This window comes from Rhinatrema bivittatum, chromosome 14 (genome assembly GCF_901001135.1).
Source record: "Rhinatrema bivittatum chromosome 14, aRhiBiv1.1, whole genome shotgun sequence".
Lineage (NCBI taxonomy): Eukaryota > Metazoa > Chordata > Amphibia > Gymnophiona > Rhinatrematidae > Rhinatrema > Rhinatrema bivittatum.
This window is the reverse complement of record NC_042628.1, coordinates 69,105,876-69,123,580: the sequence shown is the minus strand read 5'-3', so window position 1 is coordinate 69,123,580 and position 17,705 is coordinate 69,105,876.

Below are 17,705 nucleotides of genomic sequence, written 5' to 3'. Positions count from 1 at the left end.
GAAAATGTATGTACGTGAGATTATGTTTTAAAATTTCACAATTATTGGCCATTTCTCAAAAACCTTATGTGATGTACAAATCTAGAATTAATATCTGTGATCAGCACCAAAAAAACTATTTGGAACACCAAAAAGCCTGAAGGAAATAAAACCTTTGTTTACCAGTGTAATGATTCAGATGAACTGAACCAAATCATGGTGAACCTAGAAGATGTGGTAGGCCTGATTGACAAACTGAAGAGTAGTAAATCACCTGGACCATATTGTTTACACCCCAGGGTTCTGAAGGAACACAAAAATGAAATTTCAGATCTATTAGTTAAAATTTGTAACCTATCATTAAAATCATCCATTGCACCTGAAGACTGGACCCCACTCCTCCCTACTTGTCCAATTACAAGTTCGCCCTACACAAATGCCATATTGCTATACTTAAAACTAAAAAAGACTTCTATGCAATCAAAATATATGATTTACAATTCAATGCGAAAGCCCTCTTCTCCTATGTATCTGAGCTCACCAAAGCTCCCACTCCCTCCCCAACAACCGCAAACACACAAGCAAAATGCGATAAACTTGCCCACTACTTCAGGGAAAAAGTTGATAAACTCATACAACGCTTTCCCCCCAGAGCCCATCCATCCACACCCCTTACCACTACCTCACAAACTCCCTTTAACACTTTTGAACTGACCACATCCTCTGAAATTGAAACAACACTCAAAAAAATGAAACCAGCCCAACACCACTCTGACACTATACCTACCAAAGCTCTATTATCTATCCCCAGCACCATAGCAAAACATTTCACTGACATCATAAACTGCTCTCTGTCCTCAGGAATTATACCTGACTCCCTTAAGTAAGCCACCATCAAACCCCTACTTAAGAAGCCTAATCTCGACCCCAATGACCTCGCCAATTTCCGACCCATTTCCAACCTTCCACTTTTATCCAAAGTACTTGAAAAAGTAGTAAACTCTCAGCTCTCTGATCACCTTGAGACACACAACATCCTCTTCCCTTCTCAATTTGGCTTCCTTAAACTCTACAATACAGAAACCCTCCTACTCTCTCTCACCAACACCATTCTGCAAGGCTTCAACAAAGGTCACTCATACTTACTGGCATTACTTGATATCTCTGCAGCTTTTGACACAGTAAACCACAGCATACTCCTAACACGCCTCCAGGAAATTGGTATCTCTGACACCACCCTCCTATGGTTCAAGCCGTACCTTACCAACAGGCTCTACAAAGTGAAAATTGAAGACTACGAATCTAAACCCATCCTCCTCCACAGAGGCGTACCCCAAGGATCCTCTTTTTCCTCGACCCTCTTCAATATATACCTTCTTCCCCTCTGCCAACTCCTCTCTAACCTTGACCTCCCCCACTATCTCTATGCAGATGATGTACAGATACACATCCCCATCACAGATTCACTAGCCTTTACACTTCAAGGATGGGAAATTGCTCTTGCATCGATAAATAGCCTCCTCACCATCCTTAACCTAACCCTCAATTCCTCCAAAACTGAACTCCTCATGGTCTCACCAACTCACCACAACATTAGTACCCCCTCCCCCAATCACTCCTTCTCACAGCAGGCACGAGACCTAGGTGTAATAATCGATAATCGCCTCAACCTCCAAATATTCATTGGCTCAACTATGAAAGATTGTTACTTTAAACTTAACACCTTAAAAAAGCTCAGACCTCTACTCCACCTTTGCGACTTCCGGACAGTACTGCAAGCCACTATTCTTTCCAAAATAGACTATTGTAATTCCCTCCTACTTGGTCTACCCAAAGCCTCCATTAAACCCCTACAACTCCTTCAAATCACAACAGCCAGAATACTTACCAACACACTCAAATTCGACCACATCACCCCCATTCTCAAAGACCTACATTGGCTCCCCATCCACCACTGTATAACATACAAAGCACTCACCATCATACATAAAACACTCTACAACCAGAACATGCCCTGGATGACCGTATATACTTCCACACATCTAATAGACCCACCAGATCATCATCTAAAGGTACCCTCCACACCCTGTCTCCAAAACAACTGCACTTCCTCTCCACCAAAGACCGTGCCATATCCATCGCTGGTCCTTATGCCTGGAACTCCATGCCACCCGAACTCAGACTTGAGCAATGTGGACAGAAATTTAAAAAAAAAATTTCAAAACATGGCTATTCAAGAATGCCTACCCTTAAACCTTTGCATCTTTTCCCGTGCATCCCTTCCCCCGACCATCACCACCTACTACCTCTTGCCCACTCTTTCTCCCGCCCACCTACCTCAGCTAAGTTGCACAAATCTATTGAACGCCCTGTTCCCCCAGGCAGTCGCCGCAGATATTCGCTACGTAAGACACTGACGATTTACTTGTAAATAGTTTTCTTATGATACATTATGCTATATTCTCTGTTTAATTTTATTATGTCTTATTTATGCCTCTTTGCTTTGCTTTTACGCATATTACTTCATCTTCTCCCAGTTTTTCTGATCCTTGTTTATTGTAACTGCTTTCACCACTTAGTCTCTCCCTTGTTTGATGTAAACCGGCATGATGTCCCTGACAAATGTCGGTAAAGAAAAGCCTTAAATAAATAAATAAATAAATAGCTAATGTAACCCCAAAATTCAAAAAGGGCTCCAGGGGCGATCCAGGAAACTACAGACCAGTTAGCCTGGCTTCAGTGCCAGAAAAAAACAGTGGAAAGTGTTCTAAAGTTCAAAATCACAGAACATATAGAAAGACATGATTTAATGGAACAAAGTCAGCAAGGCTTTACCCAAGGCAAGTCTTGCCTCACAAATCTGCTTCACTTTTTGAAGGGGTTAATAAACATGTAGATAAAGGTGAACCGTTGGATGTAGTATATTTGGATTTCAGAAGGCATTTGACAAAGTTCCTCATGAGAAGCTTCTAAGAAAAGTAAAAAGTCATGGGATAGGTAACAATGTCCTTTCATGGATTACAAACTGGTTAAAAGACAGGAAACAGAGTAGGATTAAATGGACAATTTTCTCAGTGGAAAAGGATAAACAGTGGAGTACCTCAAGGATCTGTACTAGGACTCATGCTTTCCAATATATTTATAAATGATCTGGAAAGGAATACGACGAATGAGGTAATCAAATTTATCACGTAGAGACCACAATACTCCAACTCTTCAATATCTCCACTGGTTACCAATTTCATATCGAATCAAATACAAAATACCATAATTCACAATCTACTCTACAATCCATCATCAATATGGCTCTGCACTATCCTAAGGATCTATAAACCTACTCGCCAACTTCGATCATTGGACAAATGCATCCTTGAGGTTCTGACAATAAAAACTGCAAGACGTGACATAATCCACAAACGAGCTTTTTTAATCTCCAGCCCAACTCTTTGGAATTCCCTGCAAGAAGAGATCAGACTTATATCAAACACTAAAGAATTTAAAAAATATTTCAAAACTCATCTCTGTTCTGCCGCTTACAATATTGCTTAACTTTTTAACCACCCCGGTCCCCCTCTACTAATTTATTAATGAAATGCTTTATGTCCAAATAGTTGTTCTTTAATATCATATTATTTTATATTTTATCTGTATCTACTTTTGTCATATTGTTTTTAGTTTAATTCATTATGTGTGTATCATTGTGAACCGCCTAAATGGATTGTTACTAATTTTATTAGCGGTATATAAAAACTTTTAAATAAATAAAATAAATAAAAAATGATACAAAATTATTCGGAGTAGTTAACTCACAAGCGGATTGTGATAAATTGCAGGAGGACCTTGTAAGACTGGAAGATTGGGCATCCAAATGGCAGATGAAATTTAATGTGGATAAGTGCAAGGTGATGCATTAGGGAAAAATAATTGAAGAAAGGGGGAATCAATCAGCAGACTCAATCAAAAATAATGCTTACCCAAAAGCTAATCATATTTTGAAAAGTATTATGTTATTATTAGTATAACTATTTATTAAAACTGCAATGTCAATATTTCAACACTTAGTCTGGACACGCTGAGCGGATTTGTCAAGTTGTCAAGTTATTATAACATTTTAAGCATGGTCAACTGCAAAACGGAATTTCAACACTTAGGGGGTTATTTTCCAAGGACTTATCGCACACGATACGGCCGTATCGTGCACGATAAGCTCGGTTTGCGAATGCAAATTTTAAATTTAGTATTCAGGGGGCGGAGTTGGGGCGGGACAAAGTAAAGTAGGGAGGACTTACAGCAAACCGTGAAACGGCTGCGCTGTTAGCGCGGCCCCTAACGCGGCCAATAACTACACCTCTTTCAATTGTGATAGAATGTATCGCTGCGTGTAGCGCGCACCGCGATATTATCGCGGTGAGCGAAAATGAATAAAACCAATCCCCACACACCTACAAAGCTATTGCTACCCAATAAAAAGGCTTGTTCTTCGTAGGTCTATGTTCCCAACACCATCTACTCATTCCCAGTGTATGGGGCAGGCTCACTCCATGGCTGAGCAGGCCCAATGCAAACACCAGGACTTTGGTCGACGTCGCTGCAGGTACAGGCAGCGGATCTATCTTCCATGAACCTCATTGCTGGGTATGCCAGAGGATGTTGTGATCACCAGGTATCGCCTCAGCTCTCGTGCCATCCTGCAAATATATGAAGACATACGAGGTGCCCTTGAGCCTCGAACCCGAAAGAGCCGTGCTGTCCCCGGCCTCACCAAACTTTTGGCCGCCCTGCACTTCATAGCAAGTGGCTCCTTCCAATCCACAGTAGCTGTTGAAGGTGGGCTGTCACAGAGCACCTTTTCACGGTGTCTGGACCAGGTCATTGAAGCAATTATAGCCCATATGCCTCGATACATAGCTTTTCCGCGCAACAGACAGGACCTGATGGACCTCAAGCATGGTTTCTATGCCATTGCCCGCTTTCCGAATGTCATTGGAGCTATTGACTGCACTCATGTGGCCATCATTCCACCCTGTCAGATGGAGGCAGCCTACCGCAACAGAAAGCAGTTCCACTCCCTCAACGTGCAAGTGGTGTGTGATGCTGGAATGCGGATCCTCTCAGTGATGTCCAGCTTTCCGGGATCAGCGCACAATTCCTTCATACTCAGGCAATCATCTCTGTTTCGCAAATTCGAAGCTGGCATGTATGGTGATGGTTGGCTTGTAGGTAAGAAATACGTTTCCATACATCGACCATGTTTGCAATGTTTATCTCTGTAATGCCACACAAATGTGATGTATACGTATGTCCGGATGGAATGATATGTCCCCATCACAACAGGCCTCAGTGGCTCATAGTGTAACCTTAAGTGATGGAATGGCTCATGCACCCAACCAGTTGCCATGGGCTGCCAAGCACAAGGTACACAGCAGCCCCAGTATGGCCTGTATGTGGCATGGCTTGCTCACTTCACTTCGCTAGTGGACAGCCTATACATATTAGGTATTAGAGATGTGAATCGTGTCCTCGATCATCTTAACGATCGATTTCGGCTGGGAGGGGGAGGGAATCGTATTGTTGCCGTTTGGGTGTGTAAAGTATCGTGAAAATCGTTAAAATCGTGAGCCGGCACACTAAAACCCCCTAAAACCCACCCCCGACCCTTTAAATTAAATCCCCCACCCTCCCGAACCCCCCCCCAAATGCTTTAAATTACCCTGGGGTCCAGCGGCGGTCCGTAGCTAAATCGGGGGAGGGGGAGGGCAGGAAAACCGGCACACTAAAACCCCCTAAAACCCACCCCGACCCTTTAAATTAAATCCCCCCCCCAAATGCCTTAAATTACCCTGGGGTAGAGCGGCAGTCCAAAACGGCCTCCTGCTATTGAATCGTGTCGTCTTCAGCCGGCGCCATTTGCAAAATGGCCGCTGCAAAATGGCGGCGGCCATAGACCAACACGATTTGACTGCTGGAGGTCGTTCCGGACCCCCGCTGGACTTTTGGCAAGTCTTGTGGGGGTCAGGAGGCCCCCCCAAGCTGGCCAAAAGTTCCTGGGGGTCCAGCGGGGTCCGTGAGCGATTTCCTGCCGCGAATCGTTTTCCGTACGGATAATGGCGCCGGCAGGAGATCGACTGCAGGAGGTCGTTCAGCGAGGGTTCCTGACCCCCGCTGAACGACCTCCTGCAGTCGATCTCCTGCCGGCGCTATTTTCCGTACGGAAAACGATTCGCGGCAGGAAATCGCTCACGGACCCCCGCTGGACCCCCAGGAACTTTTGGCCAGTTTGGGGGGGCCTCCTGACCCCCACAAGACTTGCCAAAAGTCCAGCGGGGGTCCGGAACGACCTCCAGCAGTCGAATCGTGTTGGTCTATGGCCGCCGCCATTTTGCGGCGGCCATTTTGCAAAATGGCGCCGGCTGAAGACGACGCGATTCAATAGCAGGAGGCCGTTTCGGACCGCCGCTCTACCCCAGGGTAATTTAAGGCATTTGGGGGGGGGGGGTTCGGGAGGGTGGGGGATTTAATTTAAAGGGTCGGGGGTGGGTTTTAGGGGGTTTTATTGTGCCGGTTTTCCTGCCCTCCCCCTTCCCCCGATTTAGCTACGGACCGCCGCTGGACCCCAGGGTAATTTAAGGCATTTGGGGGGGGGGGTTCGGGAGGGTGGGGGATTTAATTTAAAGGGTCAGGGGTGGGTTTTAGGGGGTTTTAATGTGCCGGTTTTCCTGCCCTCCCCCTTCCCCCGATTTACGATTTTTTGACGATAAATCGGGGGAATTGGTATTGTATCGTGGCCCTAACGGTTTTTGACGATTTAAAATATATCGGACGATATTTTAAATCGTCAAAAAACGATTCACATCCCTATTAGGTATAGCCATGGTTAATGGCATTGTCAAAGGTGATTCTACAACTGTGATGTAAGGGCAACTCACTTCCACAGGTGTTCCTGAGGTCCAGACATTCATGATACTTCTCATGATCACTTCTAGTCAGTTGTGCACATTCAGGGGCAGGCAGATTACACCATGTCTGTTATTGGGAATGCATACCTACATAAAAGGTCAGGTTGAGTAGATATGTCCGTACACAATGACTAGAGTGCATGATGCATATGATCCCAACACAGGGATATAATCTTTAAGGACCGTGATGTTACGGACCTACCACATACACACCGCTGACATAAATGGCACTGTTTAGGGGCCCTCCACATGTTATACGTCCTAATAGCAGCACACCTGCTGTGGCACAAAGCAAGCATGGATCCCCACAAATAGGGTGTTAGGAAACAAGAATGGCCTGCCTCGTCCCATCCGGTTCTACTGCATGTATTGAGCACATACACACATGTGACTCAAGCATCATTATTTGTAAAGGCTTGCCTATTTCATTGCTACAGGAGACTCAGGGTATGGATGCAGGCCCTGGCTTATGACGCCAATCCTCCAGCCTGCCATGGTGCAACATATGGCCTATAATGAGGCCTTACATGCTACACGCTCAGTCATCGAACGTACCTTCGGCCTTCTGAAGAGCCGCTTCCGATGTTTGGACAAGACTAAGGGAGCGTTACTGTATGCTCCCCCCAAGGTTGCTAGGATAATCCTGCTTTGCTGTGTTTTCCATAATGTGGCTCTTCAGCATGGAATACCTATGGCTATAGATCCAGATCTCAGACCTAATCCCCCATGTGTGCATGCACGACTGTATGAGAACACAGTCAGTGGCAGCCAGCTTCGCCAACACCTTATACAGACACACTTTTAAGGAAGGCATGGGACAGAACCATGCCCCAGCAGGGCAGTTCGGCCACTGATGGCTTAGGACATAGTTTAATGTGCAGACCTCCTTTTCAGTCTGCTACTTGCCTGACTTGCTAAGTCTGTCCACCCAACAACTGTTTGGGGGTGGTGCTCTACATCTGAGGGTATAGCCCATAACAGGGTGCCTAAGGGCTGGCTCGAGGCACTGCTGAGGTGCTCTATGTGTGTTACTTAGTCAGTGGCATTGGATTAAGCACTTGTTACATACTGACGTGCCACCAAGGATGAGAGTACTGTACACACTTGTCCTCATGAGACACAACACACTCACAGGCCTCACCAGATATGCTAACACCTTACAACAATTGTACCTGTAATACCCTTACCTCTGTCAGTCCCTAATGCCATCACTGTGACATGCATATAGGTGCTTCATTTACGGCCATTAGGACCAATGTACCCTACATACATCACTCCTTCCTTATTTGCGAGCCCTCAATATTATTGTCATGTGCGTCTTGCAGCAACACTAACGACCCTTCAGTCTGCAAGTGGTATCAGTGAGGGCCTAGGCAGCAGAGCCTCAGTACACAGCAGGGAACACATACCAGCCATACAACATCCTGATGCCACATGAATGGGTGCGTGAGAAAAAAAAACATATGGCGCTGCACAGATGTATCTGAAGATCCCTTATCACTGTAGCATCCCATATCCACACACCTCTGGGGTCATTGCAGCTGGCCGGAAGGAGAGCCATCTATGTTGTTGCATGCACATGGTTGTGCCGGCTGTATGCCGCTAAAAGGAATCGTTGTGAAGGAAAGGAGATGCATGTACAGTTAGCTCTCCCACACTGCTAAGGCAGTATGTAGCCCACTGTGCTGTCATGGGGACAATAATACTGTATATCAGCCTCCATAACCACATGTAGTACAGACATGAAACATCGGCCACAGTTTGTACAGTGCCTGCTCCCATGAGTCGGTGGTTGTGTTCCACACACACCCCTCACTGGCCTCCCTCTAACTGAATATGTATGTACATGTGTTCAGGCCTACATATCCATGCATTACCACTTGACAATACTCGCTGCTCACAACATGTATTTGGCTGTGACTATGAAACCAGTGATGTGGAGGTCAATGGGCAGCCTGGCATAGCTGTCACAACAGGGCAGTTGGGGCTTCAAAGGCTGCAGCCACCATTTATCTTGTGTATGAATGTCAATCCTGAGGTGCACATGTGCACATTGTGATATGGTACATGTATATGGTATGTGAATATTAGTACAGTATGTTACGCCTTGGCCATCATGTCCCCACTAACAGTACGAACTGTTTAGTGACAGTACAACTACTGATGGAACAGCAGCAGAGCTCAGCCTTGGTGTCTACGTAACACCTTGCATCCAATGCTTACCAGATACCTGTTTCATGCCAGATATGGGACACATTATCTGATGGAGTTAGTGAACAACATAGTGCGCATGTGAAGCAAGGAAATAGCCACCTGGCCATGCATGCTCATGGTAAGAGCACACACACATAGGCCGTCTGACTGTTCATGATTTAGATGTCCCCTGTTGGGACACCCAGCCACCATTTCATGGAGGCCTTAAACGCTCCTGTCATCACATGTCACCTGTAGAAACTAGCAGCAGTGCTGTCTGCACGGAGCTGCCACAGGGGAGTACACACCCACATGTAACTTTTTCCACACAAAAGGTGATGGCCTGACTGTTGGCAGCCACCTCGCAGAAAGGCTTTCACCAGCAGCACAACTGATCGGCCAAATTGCCAAGGGGAGGATGCATGCATGTGTACAGTGCTGTATTGTGTGATAGATGAGCATTACTGAGGAGTGAGCCCTCTCAAGTGGACTGACAGGTGGATGTGACAGTGATGCAGTCCCCATCAATGTAGTGTCAGGTGCCCTTCAAATGTCTATAAGGGGCAGAAAGTAGCAGCCTGCAATCTAGACAAACATGGAGATCTGTGTACTGTCAGGACTGTAACAGAGTGCCTCTTCACCCAGGCCCTCGGCCTGTGCAACCGCACACAAATGGATCAGAGTGCCACAAGGCACAGATCTGGGTGTGGCTGGTGCCACGTTATCCACTGCAGATGGTTCAATAGCACAGAAAGCATGCTGTGTACTGTGGAAGCACCTCCAACCAGGCATTTGTACCCCTACAGCACACTTCTGGTGAGCCGACACACAGTCATTCACGCTCCTCCAAATGGAGTCCATTATAACCGTGTTGGCTCTACCAACGCCATCATCATAGCTGCCTTACTGCAGAGTATGATGACAAACTAATGTCCACGGGTAATCCACCAATAATGACAGATGATCACACAGCCTTCCAGCACTGGTCCTGACGTCCAAATAAAGGACTTCCATACTCAAATGTGAATGTGTCCCTGGAGCATAAGCCTTTTGCTGATCCCGCATTACCCATGTGTTGTCCATATGGAGGTGGCAGAACACAAGAGGAGGCTGCACAGGGTGGAATGTATGGATGAAGGGGGCCAGCTATACGGCTATGCAGGTGAAGAGGTACACTGGTGTACAGCCCACTCCCATTTCCTAAAATGTCTAGTATTCCTGTGTGGCAACAAACAAGGGGTGGTATAGGATGAATAGGTGATCAATGAGCGGGAACAATGAATGTGTGCTAGGTGTCTGGATAGAGGGTACCTGCCTCTCAGCACACAACATATGGACAACATATTCCAGAGCTCTTTGGAACACCTGCACGTGGATGGATGTCAGTGACAAACCACTAGCTGAGACACATAACTGTACAGCAACAGCTGCTTCCACGCTTGCTACTTGCAGTGATGAGGACCACAGGGGTTCAGACAGGGTGCCAAACTAATGTCTTGCACTATCACAATATTGGAACCATTTGTGGGTGATAAGGTATGTAGGATGTACAGCACTGTCACCCTCATACTGTACAGCACAATGGTACGCTGGCCTGGAAGGTGAACAGTTGGGATGATGTTAGGTCTGCACTCTGACCAGACCCCTATTTCCACCCAGTCCGCCCACAATATATCGAAGGCCATCCCACTCAGCTTCTGTAAATGCCACAGGTCGGTGTGTGTCTCTGCCATTATGAAAATGATGTTGCTGGCCACAGCACCAGCCAATACCAAGATGGCATATCGGGGTACAGGTGGTGCCTAGCCTCTGCGTAACACACCCTTCCTCTGCACCAACCGCTCTCAGGTTTGCCCCTCAACCATGATATCATGCCGATTTACACATAGAGCCTTCATGTACTGTACCGTATAAGGGTGCACCCTTCAGGCAGCAGGCCACATGCCTGCACCCGGAGATGTCCTCCACAAGGGGATATCAGGAGAGCCAAACTAGCCATGAGCCCCTGGCATTCTAGGCTACAGTGTGGTAATACCTGCTACTTGGCCAAGCACATGTGCATCCTTAGCAATTGTGCTCCATGCAGCGCCACAGTTATGTGGTCCAGGAGCTCCATTAGCTGGATGCGCAGACGTTAAACAGGCTGAACGCTACATGCTGTATTCTCGGACATGGCAACCTGTCCTTCATGAGGTGGAATGTGCCAGGGAAGCAAGCTGTGCCTAAGGGTGCTGACAAACAGCATTGCAGTGTTCAGTGTTGCACCTGTCCTGTGAACCACTATATACACAGGCCACACAGTGGGCTGGACATCTAGGCAACACCTTACAGCATGTATGGCAAGAGGTAGAAGGCTCTGAGATTCCCGATGTCCACTTACAGTGGCAGACCATCTGTCAAGGACTGTGTCCTCCACAGCCACACAAACCTACACATAAAGGAGTACAGAAGTGTGGGACACATGATGATACATATAGCTTCACAAGTTGGGACTATAGCAATGAGTGACAGCCTTTATTTATTTATTTATTTATTTATTTATTTATTTATTTATTTATTTATTTGGCGTTTCTTATATACCGATAGCCATTTGCACATCGTATCAGTTTACATACAAACTGATAACTTATGGGCATAGCCCTTACAATGAACAATAGCAAGATGTGAAAAAATATATACAAGAGATATATATGTAAATAGAATATATATGTAAAAATATACAAGAGATATATATGTAAATAATAACAGGGAGTATATAAAAGGGTATCTTAGCTATAAAACATTAATTATATCTTAAAGCGAAGAATTATTATACAGGGAGTCATGTGGACAAGACCCCTTTAGCTCGCTGCCCAACTATGTATTCCACAGGAGCTGCCGGACAGTGGTTATCCCAGTCAGTGCTAACTGAGCTGTGTGCAGCAATAGAGGGAATATGGGCCAGAATGATATAGCCCGACCCTGGCCGAGTTTCGCCATTTATAACGGCTGCCTCAGGGGCTTATATGTACAATCATGGACTCTTGGTGTTGGAACAAGTCATGTACTTGATTATTAATTGTGTTTGTGTCTGTTTGATCCGCAACAATATTAGATCTTATCGCTTGTACAGTCAATCATATTCTTGTAAATGCGATGTATCTAATAGCTCCCGGATTCAACAATTACATTGCTAGCGGAAATGGTTAATACTCCTCACAGTCCACTTCTGGATACGGGTCTCCACGACTTGTTCCAACACCAAGAGTCCATGATTGTACATATAAGCCCCTGAGGCAGCCGTTATAAACGGCGAAACTCGGCCAAAGTCGGGCTATATCATTCTTTTACGTCCCCACTTTAATAAAGGATTTGAAAAAGACCAAAGGCATCTATTTTTCTTGTATTTCCTAATGGCTTTCATAGATTGCCTACCTTTGTGTTTTTTGGGACCCACTGATATATCAGTATGCACAGGGTACATGCTTAGCATGTGCAGATGAGAATGGCTGCACACTATTGTATGCCAATAGCACCTGGAAATTTAGCATATGCATGATCCACCACTATAATGGATGTCCTGCATGGCACCAGAAGTTGGCAATCTGCCTGTCAGTCACCCAGAGTTGGTGGAAGGCATCTTCTGTTTACCAGCACATGTGAGAGACCAATATAGGAAGCAAACTCGGTTTGTACCCTAGCATCGGTTTGGCTCACATGCGTGGCGTTTGTCAGGCTGAGATAGCTATAATACTGAACACTGCTAAGAAATACGTGTTTTGAGTCATCACCACCAACAGTGGCTGAAATGAGCACTGCAATTTGAATAGACAGCTGCCCACCCCTTCCCCTTTCCTCACAGATCATAAGAGCATGCATACATCTCTCTACCTTAAATGTAGATGAATAGCCACCGTTAATTTTTATGGTCGCTTCTGGGTTACTGTAGAGTTGTATCCACCAGATAAAATTAGGGCCTAATTGATGTTGTTCTAATACCCAGAACAAAAAGGCCCAGTGAACCCAGTCGAATGCTTTTTCGGCATCGACTGTCATAAGAATGGAGGGTATTTGAGAAGTCCTCACAACCCAGATTAGGTTAAGCACCCTTCACACATTGTCTGATGCCATGCGACCTGGCATGAAGCCTGATTGGTCTGCATGGATCAATTTTGGCAGAAAAACTCCCAGACGGTAGCTAAAATCTTGGCTAGCAATTTAAGGTCTATATTAAGGAGGGAGATGGGAAGGTATGAGCAGCACTGGGTGGCATCCTTCCCTGGTTTCGGTAAAACAGAAATACCTGCCAGATTTGTGTGCAGGGCTAAAGAGGCTTCTTACAACAAAGCATTGAAAGCTTTAGTGAGAAGGAGCGCCACTTCATTAGTGAAAACCTATCAACATTTTCCCATAAAGCCATCAAGGCCCGGGGCTTTGCTTGGCTTTAGCTCTTTAATAGCTAGCATCACTTCTGCAGTCGCTATTGTTTTATTTAAAAATGCCTTCTGTTTTTCATCTGGGATGGGTAAAGTCATAGTGTATAGATAATTGTCAATCTCTGCTAAGGGGATTGATGTATCTGTCATATACAAGTCAGTGTAAAATTGTACATATTCGTTCTTTGATCTGATTGGATTTGTATAAAAAGTCTCCCATAGCATTCTTAACTTTAAGAATTTGGGCTGCCACCTGTTGTTTTTTTAAGGATTGTGCTAAGAGTTTCCCAGCTTTATTCCTGCCCTCAAAATGATGCTGCTTTACTAAATCCAATTGATACGAAATTTCTGACACATTTAAACTTTGTAGTTCTTGGTGAATAGTTTATAACTTTTGCAGATCAGCTAGTTGCTTGGAATGTTTGTTTAATTTCCAGCTTACTGATTCATATTTCGAGTTCACATCATTGCTGACTATTAATTTTTTATGTTCCACCAATGTTATCTAACTTGTTCAACTATTAAACTCTCTGTAGAAACCCTGATGTTACTTTGTCCTCATATTATTATTACTGTAAACCGTTATGATGGCGAAACCAAATGATGGTATACAAAACATGTTAAATAAATAAAATAAAAAAATAAAATGTGCAATCGCGTCCCCTTACCACCGCTTTGAGACCTTCCCAAAGTGATGCAGCTGAAACTTCACCATTATCATTCATCTTTATATATTCCTTGATTACTAACTGTAATTGATTTTTGTATGTTTTATCTTGGAATAAAGAGTCATTGCAACGCCAAAAGCGCTTTCCTGTGTCATCTGATGGTAGATTAAGATCACAAGTTATGGGTGCATGATCCTACAATAATGTAAGTTCTATAGAAACCTTTGAGATCTTGGGAACCAAGAATTTGTCTATGAGGAACATATCAATTCTAGAGTGTAGGTTATGGGGTAGAGATGTGAATCATGTGCCCGATCGTCTTAATGATCGGGTTCAGCTAGAGGGGGGAAAAAATCTGATCGTGGGTGATGTGGGTGATGTGAATCGGAATTGGTTCCGATTCACATCGTTTTGTTTTTTTTAGTGAGGCCCGACCCTTTAAAATTAACCCTTTACCTTCCCCCACCCTCCCGAATCCCCCCAAAGCTTTTTACGAGTACCTGGTGGTCCAGTGGGGGCGCGGGGACCGATCTTCCGCTCTCGGTCCATCGGCGCCATTTTGGCTGCCACTCAAAAATGGCGCCGATGGCCCGATAAAAAAAACCCCCACCCGACCCTTTAAAAACAACCCCTTAGCTTCCCCCACCCTCCCGAGCCCCCCAAAACATTTTAAAATTACCTGGTGGTCTAGTGGTGGTCCCGGGAGCGATCTCCCATTCTCGGGCCATCGGCTGCCACTCATAAAGATGGCGCCGATGGCCCTTTGCCCTTACCATGTGACAGGGTATCTGTGCCATTGGCCGGCTCCTGTCACATGGTAGGAGCACTGGATGGCCGGCGGCCATCTTTAAAGATGGCGGCGGCCATCTTTAAAGATGGCGCCAGCCAGCTAGTGCTCCTACCATGTGACAGGGGCCAGCCAATGGCAAGGATACCCTGTCATATGGTAAGGGCAAAGGGCCATCGGCGCCATCTTTATGAGTGGCAGCCGACGGCCTGAGAACGGGAGATCGCTTCCAGGACCACCACTAGACCACCAGGTAATTTTAAAATGTTTTGGGGGGATCGGGAGGGTGGGAGAAGCTAAGGGGTAATTTTTAAAGGGTCGGGTGGTTTGTTTTTTTTATCGGGCCATTGACGCCATTTTTAAGTGGCAGCCAAAATGGCGTCGATGGATCGAGAGCGGGAGATCGGTCCCCGTGCCCCCACTGGACCACCACGTAAAACCCCATGCCCCCACTGGACCACCACGTAAAAAGCTTTGGGGGGGTTTGGGAGGGTGGGGGAAGGTAAGGGATTAGTTTTATAGGGTCGGGGTGGGTTTAGGGGTTTTTTTGGTGTGCCGGTTTTCCCTGCCCTCCCCCCTCCCCCGATTTACGATTTTTCACGATAAATCGGGGGAATTTCTATTGTATCGCGACTCAACGATTTTTGACAATTTAAAATATATCTGACGATTGTTTTAAATCGTCAAAAAACGATTCACATCCCTATTATGGGGAGGAGAGTAAAATGGTATTAAAACGTCTCCAGATATCTACTACTCCTACATGATTTATTAATTCTTTTAATCCCTTGTGCTGGGCTTGGGTTAACCGAGCTCCTTCCCATAGATGTGTCCATAAGAAGATTCAAAGCTAAATTAAAATCTCCCCCCCTCCCCTCCATTATAAGATAGTATCCGCTTATTGTATCTAACCTAGTACTGAGTCCCTGATAAAATGCTGTTTGATTAGTGTTGGGGCCATATACATTCACTAAGATATATTTTCCCTGGGGTGTGCTCATTTGTACTACTAAGTATAGCCCCCCTTCTTCCTGATGAAGTATCTGGAAATCAGCGCATACTTTGTGAGAGATCATAATTCCTACTCCCCCCTCCCATATTTATTATTAAGAGAATTGGGGGGCAAGAAAAACTTGTGGGTAGTGACAATTGCCCCATAATTATCTCCCATCCCGGCTCCTCAAATGCATATCTTGTACGAATAATATATTGGCTTGGAGATGTCCTGCTTCTTTAAAGAGCAGGACATCTGCTCCCTTTCACTTATAGGGGGAATTCAGCCCCTTGATGTTGATGGAAGCTAATCTAAGTGTGGCCATATGTAATGTTGGGTAATCAATAGCTTATAAACAGAAACTTGAATACAAGAGTTCCCCTTTTGTTGGGCCTCCAGCGCCTGTGTAATATATTGTCCCACTCTCCAGTAATAATCCTCCTTTCTCCTTCCATGAAAGGTAAAGTTACTAAGATTATAGATTTGAATGATCAAAGACCCCCTCATATGTTGAGTCACCCCCCCCCCCCCCTTCCACTTCATCTATGTCCGGCAACTATTTTGCTGGATTAAAGCGAGTGGTGGAAATGACGCCACTCGTAGGCTTTCACTTCACCCCTACCCCATATTAATTTATATCTAACGTTTAGATATGATATATTTTAAGACCCATGAACAAATTAACAATCAACATTATCCTCTGTTGAGGTATCATAATTACCAGATATGAACCATATTTAACCAGTTTTAGACCTGCTTGAAAATCAAGACCAAGATCAAAATTAAAGAACTGCAGCTTACTGCTCATCCAAATAAGGTCAAAGTTGGAGTGTCCCACTTTTAATCGAAGTAGGTTATTACTATATGAATTGTATATGTTCATTCACTACAGTTACCAGCCGGAAAAAACTTCCCTTCCTCAGGATTCAGATAGTTTGGAAGACGAGGAGCCTCCAGATTGTCTCCACAGTCGTCTTCTTCCACCATCTACCCTTTGCCATCGTGGTGTATCTTTAGGTGGTTCATGCATTGCAATTTAGGAGTCTGATGGTGTAGATATTATCTCGGCAGCTTTGAGAATCTGTGTGGCTTCAGGATAAGCCTTGACCTTTGAGGTGAATCCCTTGATTGTGAAAGCCAATCCAAAAGGGAACAGCCATTTGTATTTTATGCCTTCCTGTCGCAAAGCTTCTTTGATCGAATGAAGACTTCTTCTTTTTTGTAGTGTCACCTGGGAAAGGTCCGAAAACACTGCAATTTTGTTATTCTGCCACTATATCAAGTTTTCTTTTCTTGCTATCTGAAAAATGTGTTCTTTCATTGGAAAGCTTCGATAGCAGGCAACAATATCTCTTGGCTGGTTGTTGCGCTTCAGGCCCAGAGTTCTATGGGCTCTTTCTATTTGTATGTCCTCCAGATTGATGTTTTCATTATTTTTCAATAGTAAAAATGTACTGAACTGCTGAATCACTGTTACTGCATCATGGTACTCTTCTTGTTCAGGGATCCCCCGAAATTGCAGGTTGTACCTCCGAGATTTATTCTCCAAATCTTCTACTTTGTCCTGAAGAGCCATCTGCTCTAGCTCCAAATCTGAGAATTGTTTTGTAAATTTATCATTGGAGACAAGCTTGTTATGAACCCTCCTGTAGCGGTGCTACAGGAGGCTCCTTACCTCTTCCTGGAGGCCGCTCCAAGCCAGGGTCTCGCCTG